Consider the following 7,201-nt stretch of genomic DNA (forward strand, 5'->3'; position numbering starts at 1 on the left):
CATTTTTACCAGTGCTACTCTTATACTCCTCTAAGGCTTATCTTTATTCGTTTCCAGACTTCAAGATAGGATATCTGCATGATTCTTGTTTGCTGGCCAATCGGCATACATCCAGTGAACGGTAACTATTTTGTGTATACCTACCTACCCAAATGCTCCTGCACTTAGGCATTCTCGGTGAAACATACCTAAACGCTTTTACCCCATTGTAAACGACAAGACAGAACCATTGTAACAAAAGTTTGGGATATCTAAAATTAATATCCGTTCATCCTGGGTCAGTAGGACCCAACTCTAATACCAATCCCCATATCTCACTCATACAATACAACAACCGCGCGTACTCGAAAACTGGCGCAAAGACCAAGATAAGCAGATAAGATTTTTATATTTATCATCGTTTGACATCGTCCGAGGATTTCATGCAGATCCGAGGAATTTTTTAATTTACCTAAAAGTCAACATCCTTTGTCTACTGTACACTGTAACGAACAAGTTTCACGTCGTTACATTAATTTTCGAAATTTTTAAATAGAATTTTCAACACATTTTCATTGATCATCGTGTCATAATCATTCCTCAGTATAATTCATTAAGGAGACGAATGAACTGGGCATCTTATAGGGATATGGTATCACGGGAGTCTGAATGTCGCCGAAATCTACAAATCGACTTTACCGACCGAAAAGTATACGAGTATATATATACATACACACTACGTATCATGAGTATATATATATACACTCTGCATATCAAAATGGCATGTAAAAAAGTACACGAAAATTTCTAGTCTATTTATATTCAACTAAAACGTACATCGGAGAAAGTATGATCGGTTATCTATAATTGATAATCGTTTGACATCTTATCGGATGGATATCGCCATCTGTGCACTGTCCATAGTATTTTTAAGTGTGCGTATACGCAACCCGCGCTTTTATTAAAATATTTGCCAGTGTTACAAGCATCCCCATATTTGTCTTGTAATTACGATAGTGTCAGATTCTTTTTAACGGAGTTACCTGTCTGTTACTAGGAATTGTCGGAGATAACTAAATATTGGATACCGATGTCAATGTCACTCTCGTATGTATACCGAGATACTTTTATTAATGACTGTACATACATGTACTATACGACGCGTTTGTTAAAGTACTGAGAAAGATATGCATAGATAATTTTATACACAGTGTATGATTGATGGCAATTAACTTTTTCTTTAACGTCGATAAAAATGCATGAATATACAATGAGAAAAATTGTTAGGTTAATTTGAAAAAAAAGTTCAAAAAATTACTCTTACTTTGACTTTATTTAATTATATTTGATGTATCGACTATAATGTAGATCGTTAAGTATACATCGAATAGGGATATATACGTTATATGAGTTTCTTTGTCCATTTTCGAATACCACCGAAAGCCATGGGGTTACCCCATGTGAAGGGGACGGGGCCAATTTCAAACCGAAAATAGCAAATTAGTATCCAGAAATCCCGATTTGGACAATAATGACTCGATGTAATTGTACCCCTGATTTCCGTCTGTGGGTTACGTAATAAGAGGCTCAATTAGCCGCGTGCATACAGTCCTACCACATTTTCGAAAGTACAGTTTTCATTAAACGTATACCCCTTTGATTCGCGGGGGACTTTCATGAAAACGACTCGCGCAAGGGGATGGTTTGCGGTCGACCTAACCTCCAATTCTACCCACAATTCCTGCGAAGGCGGTTAAAATGGTACACGCACGCGTTTCTCGTTATACAATTTGCTTGAACGTGCATTTTTGTCCCCTTTTGATTCTTTTTTTTTTCCCTTCTACCGGGTTGGTGCTCATTGTTATCGATACTGGCAGCTGGCCAATTCGTGCCTTTTATATCGAGACAGAATTATATCCAGGAGGAGATTGACTTTTTCTGATTCGTATATATATACCGGATATTGAAATAATTTTTTGTAAAAATACAAAATATTTCGTTTATTTAAAGTGGAAACATTTTTCAGGTAATACCGGAGATACCATATTGTATATCTTCGGATTTTATGCTTCCGTTAGTAAAACGTCACGGCTTCCGTTAGGAATACGATTTTTAAGAGTTTTCAGGCTTTTCAAGGTAATTTTCGAAGATAAGACAGACAAATGGGGTCTTACTCTCGCTACAACTTTACTTACCCTAATCCTCCCTTAAATAGGGAATATTGCAGTCACCCATAATCAAAGGGACTGATCGGCTTTTCCTTTGGTTGGGTACCCCTAAATCAATGATAAAAATAAAAAATTTACTGGTATTTTTTTTAACTTCTAAATCTGTACTTCCCCCTGTTGCCTCATTATTATACGGAATGATTGCAAAACTATATCTGTGTATCTCCAGAGCAAATATGTTTATCAGACGTTAATGCATCGGTGACTCAGGTAAAATGAAAAATAATTCGAAACGAGCGTTTATGAAACAAAGCCTTTTCTGATAATCCAATTATTCCACAATAAGTAGCAAAAAGAAGTATTGCAGTACTTTTAATCGGTGACTATATCAATGTTAATAATAATAATACCCACAGTCACAATCTACATAAGTCCAAGGAATGTGTATTTACTTGCTTATCGAGCAAATTTCGATATACATATACGTTAAATATAAATGAATTTCCCGATAAGACAATCAAATTGATCAATAGAAGCTCTGAGCGTGAATCATAACCAAGATATGGCTATTGATATAAGCAAGAAATTGAAAATGAAAAAATTATATAAAAAAAATTATAAACAAAAAATATTAGTATAACGTGACTAATCGTCAGGCTATTTAAGTATCAATTAATTAATTAATCACTGTGTATACCGAAAAGCTATATTTAATCCAAATTTGCATTACGAAAAAAGTGTTTATTTATGCTGACGTAAGTACCAAAAATGCTTGGAATCATATTCTGATGTTGTTTGAATAATTTTAATTATCTGCCATTCGACTTTTTTTATCTAATCGACATTCTACGTCATATCTTTTCCTAGGCGCTGACGGCCTTGTGTCCCTCTTTCTTTTTTACCTATTTTGTCTTCTTCTATTTCCATAAAGCAGACCTGAACAGTCTATACGGTCAGTGACGCACGTGAGGCCATTTGGTACTAACCAGGGTTAGACGGATGAATTGTCCGTCGTTAAATAGAGATGCGCTCTAAGGATGAATTGATGCTGCGTAGACCAGCAGGGAATGGATGCGTAGTTAACTGGGAAAAATAGGGTAAAATGGCACAGCTGGTTCTGCCACTACTATTGTACTCACAGACGCGTTTCCCCCGTTTATCTCAAAATTGTCAGATTTTACATTTTCAACCTTATTACGTCGCAGGGGTTCCAGGAGAACTGCTAATGGCGTCCCTTTTGTGAATTTGACGACAATCGTGATATTGCTCAGCGAGCAGCTTTACAACCTGGAAATGAGTCAACAGTGTGAGCAGAGTGTTAGGAAGTTTGTTTGAAAAAGATGAGGAATTAAATTCTATGATCTGATCCTGAGAATAATAAAAAGATATTCCACAACAATCATACAAACTAAAATCGTGCTTTACCTTATGTCTGCTTCCTTCGTTCAATTCCTTTAACACTAGATTGTCCAAGGAAGTCATTTTGACTGCTTTTTAATTTCAATTAGAAAAACAATTATGTATATAATGACACAATTTCTTAGAACTTCGTGACTTTTTGTACAACATATAAATGCGTTTATTAATAATTGTAGTTACCTCCGCCCTCCTTCATTTCCGGTATATATATATGTGTTATACCTATATTGCCCAAAAGCAGTCATTTTGAATGCTTGGGAAATGTTAAATAATCAAAGGACTCTTATTATTGAATTGAGTAAATTTCTTATATGACCAGTTCGGCTCTGTATTGAAATAATAGTTTTCATTTTTTTTTCGATTATCGTCACATGATAGCATACAAGTACATGATAAATTGTCGATTTGGGCGTATACTTGATAAGTTGCAGTTGCTCAATAAGCTAAAGTAGTACTTGTTATTCGAATCTTTATGCAGTGATACTTGTTCTATCAAGTTGTTTATTTTATTTCTTTTGCGCCCTAAATTCATGAAAGAAATGTCGAATATAACTGTAAATAATATAAAAAATATTAATAATTAATTTAAAAAAATTTTTTATACACATTAGTCATTCTTTCACAATGCAGTCATTCTGACTGCTTTGGGCAATATAGGTATATACTAAGTTTCGGTCTTTCTAGTGTTAAGTCCATTTCAACGGTTTCTACATACTTGTCGAAGAAGAACAATCAAGAAACAACATGCATTCTTACATCTGTTTCAGCTCCATTATCCAAGGATCGAACAATTTTATTCATAGATCCGAAAGAGTGAACAGTAAATAAATAACAGTAAAGCAATGACAATCAACCCTTCTACCCACAGTTACAATCAGGACCAGTTCCTCGCACCCTCCAAAAGATCTTGATCTGACTAGGATCAATTTTGTTCGATCACCCATCTGTCGAGTTACTCTACAAGCTGTTCTGTGAAGAACGTACAACAATCCCTTCACTATTTTCACGCATGGGCGGTTGACAAGAAGAGGGTTGAAGCAGCCTAAAGGCTCATTCACAGTATCAGAAAACGCTCTAAGAGCTTTATAATGATTTCACTATCGCACGTGCCATCACCGTCGTACTTTTCAGCCTCATTGATGTGAATTCATCCAGGAAACAAATATTCAATTGATGCACTGTATAAATACAATTAATCTGTAGATATATGACGTCACTGAACCTGGTTGATATCTGCACTCAAATTCTTAGGTATAAATAAAATCAAATAATCGTACAATTTTTTATCAATATTCATATCAATCTATGTATATACCATTGATATCCTACTAAGATTTTTGTATCGTTTTGTCGTTTCCTTTATAGAGAAATTCTGTTAATCATCCTCACTCTTAAGGCCGTGTACGCACTTGAGCGACTGAGTAATACCAGAAAGGACACGGGTGCACTTTTCTGTCGCTGAGAGACTTATCGAGTTTCCTCGTGTCATCTGCTCCTCGTACATTGCGACACGTATACCACGATAAATTCGATCCATCTGTATCGTATTTCCACGATACATTTGCCTTCGGTGAGGTTCGGATGCTATCGTTATTTTCTGAAGAGTTCCCGATCACAACTGAAAATAATAAGATACTTGAATTATTGAGAAAAAAAATGAAAAATCCTTCAACAGTCCCCTGTGACACCGAATACGACCGCAGAGTGAGTAATTGGACAAAAGGCAATATGAATTATACAGAAACAAAATGTGATTCCCATGATTATACAAGTCGGAAGTGACTTAATTACCAATAACGCTATGGGATTTTTTTAAAAATCACCAGTCAACCAATTCTAGCAGGGTCAATGGGAACTGCTATAGTTATACTCACTACGCACTTGTGGTCTCATAATGGTTCCCATACTTTCTAGTTATAAATAATACATGAGTCTAATGTCCACGCATGAGCTGGAAGCTTATTGCTGTTTTTCGCACGGATTTTGTTCCTGATGCATTCACGTTGCAGTCAGCAACCGAACTTTTCAATGCTGGGCCAAGCAAGTAGGGTAACACTGGTCCAGCTTGGTCCTATATGTATCATCCTCATTGTAGTTCGGCGAAGACACTCTGTTTCCTGTGAAAATAAGAAAATTAAAAAAAAGACTAGGGACTTTGATTTCTGGCTATTTATAAGTATATCGTTAAGTATGACTTCCTGCGGAATCGCACGACTATAACCGAAGGACATGCACGTGCGCCCGTAGGGCGCTTATTACCTCAAAGGAAAGTGAATGTTTTAAGAACGTTTATGAATGAAACCAAGGAGCGTGTAATCACGATGATACGGCCATGCAGAAGAGCGGTTTGTGGCAGTGCTGTAACCATAGCGCGTAACAAGGGGTGAACACCAGATGCAAATCGTGTACAGCCCTTTTTTCCTTCAAGGGAAGAAGAAAAAATCTAGGGGATCCTAATCACTCGAGAATAATAAGGTATAGGCTCTACGCTCACAATTATTCGGACGTTAACTTCTGAACTGTCTGCCGTTAAAGTATTATCGGTTGTCGGGAGACTAAATATTCATAAGACTATTATGTTGCGAAAGTGACTGATGTACTGATGCACCTGCGACAGTCCGAGTCTTCTTTTTATACCGTAAGAGCGAGGACGCTGGTTCTTCGTGTCAAATGAAATTACCGGATGAATATTTTATGTTGCGCGGAGGAACTCTGTTGTAACGATTTTTTAAATTAAACGGTCCAACTTCTTTTTTAACAGGAAGGAAGCTCACGTGGATTCGGTAGAATCCTTCCTAGGCACTTCCGTCCTGGTTACTCGTATCCGGATTAAGACGATAGTTATGCATCTAATCGATTGGCACGTGGTGGACATTTTGTGGGCTTCCGGGAGATCGGTTTTCAATGATGTACCGTGAATTTGTGTGTCTGAGGATTAAAGAGAATTTTGAGGGATTAGTTATGGGAAACGAACGTTTTATAGAAAGTATTAATATCATAAAATACATTTGAAACTTAATGGGAGTATACAACATTTTTACTTTACCTCCCCTAAGACTGTCTTCGCTCTCCGTAACGGTGGCCTATTAGTTCCATGCTGGGGGCACCCACCAACCATATGGCGGACTCTTGTACGTACGAATATTATCCCCTCGGCAAAAAGCTATCGAATTTTCGAAATTTAAACTTCCTATGGCGCGTAGCGTGGCGTTTGTACGGTTTCGTTGGAAACGATAATTGGTCTCTGATGCGTTCACGAGCTTTGGCCTTATGGCAAGAAAAGCGTCATATGCTCGATAAAAAGGAAAAGTAAAAATTATACGGTCGCAAGAACCAATAGAATTTACGAAATTGATTTATGTAGTCTCACTAATCCCTAAGGCGAATGGGGAATCAGGAATTATGCTCCGGAAAAGGCACAATTGTATTTTTCATTTCTAGGTTGCTTCCTAAGGCTCTTCTTCGAGGTACGATATGACAGACGCCATGCTGGAGCTGAGTATAATCTTCTATCGTATTATTTAGTTCTTAGAATTATTACTAAAAAAACTGAAGTTTAGATAATGTCAATCACAAGTACTTCACACTCGAGTGATCTGTAGCTAAGCTTGCACTCGTTTATTATCAGATAAGTT

At 36.8% G+C, this 7,201-nt stretch overlaps 1 long non-coding RNA gene across 1 annotated transcript; it reads right to left on the bottom strand.

The window, feature by feature from the left end:
* Positions 1-4,193: 4,193 nt before the first annotated feature.
* On the bottom strand, positions 4,194-6,826 carry LOC112494188. The gene is made up of 4 exons (XR_003059381.1): positions 6,613-6,826; positions 6,341-6,494; positions 5,441-5,683; positions 4,194-5,184 (listed from the first exon to the last, which is right to left on the bottom strand). It is a non-coding gene; the product is annotated as an uncharacterized LOC112494188 (long non-coding RNA).
* Positions 6,827-7,201: the final 375 nt, after the last annotated feature.

This window comes from Cephus cinctus, unplaced genomic scaffold, assembly GCF_000341935.2.
Source record: "Cephus cinctus unplaced genomic scaffold, Ccin1 Ccin1_scaffold0330, whole genome shotgun sequence".
NCBI classification, from domain to species: Eukaryota; Metazoa; Arthropoda; class Insecta; order Hymenoptera; family Cephidae; genus Cephus; species Cephus cinctus.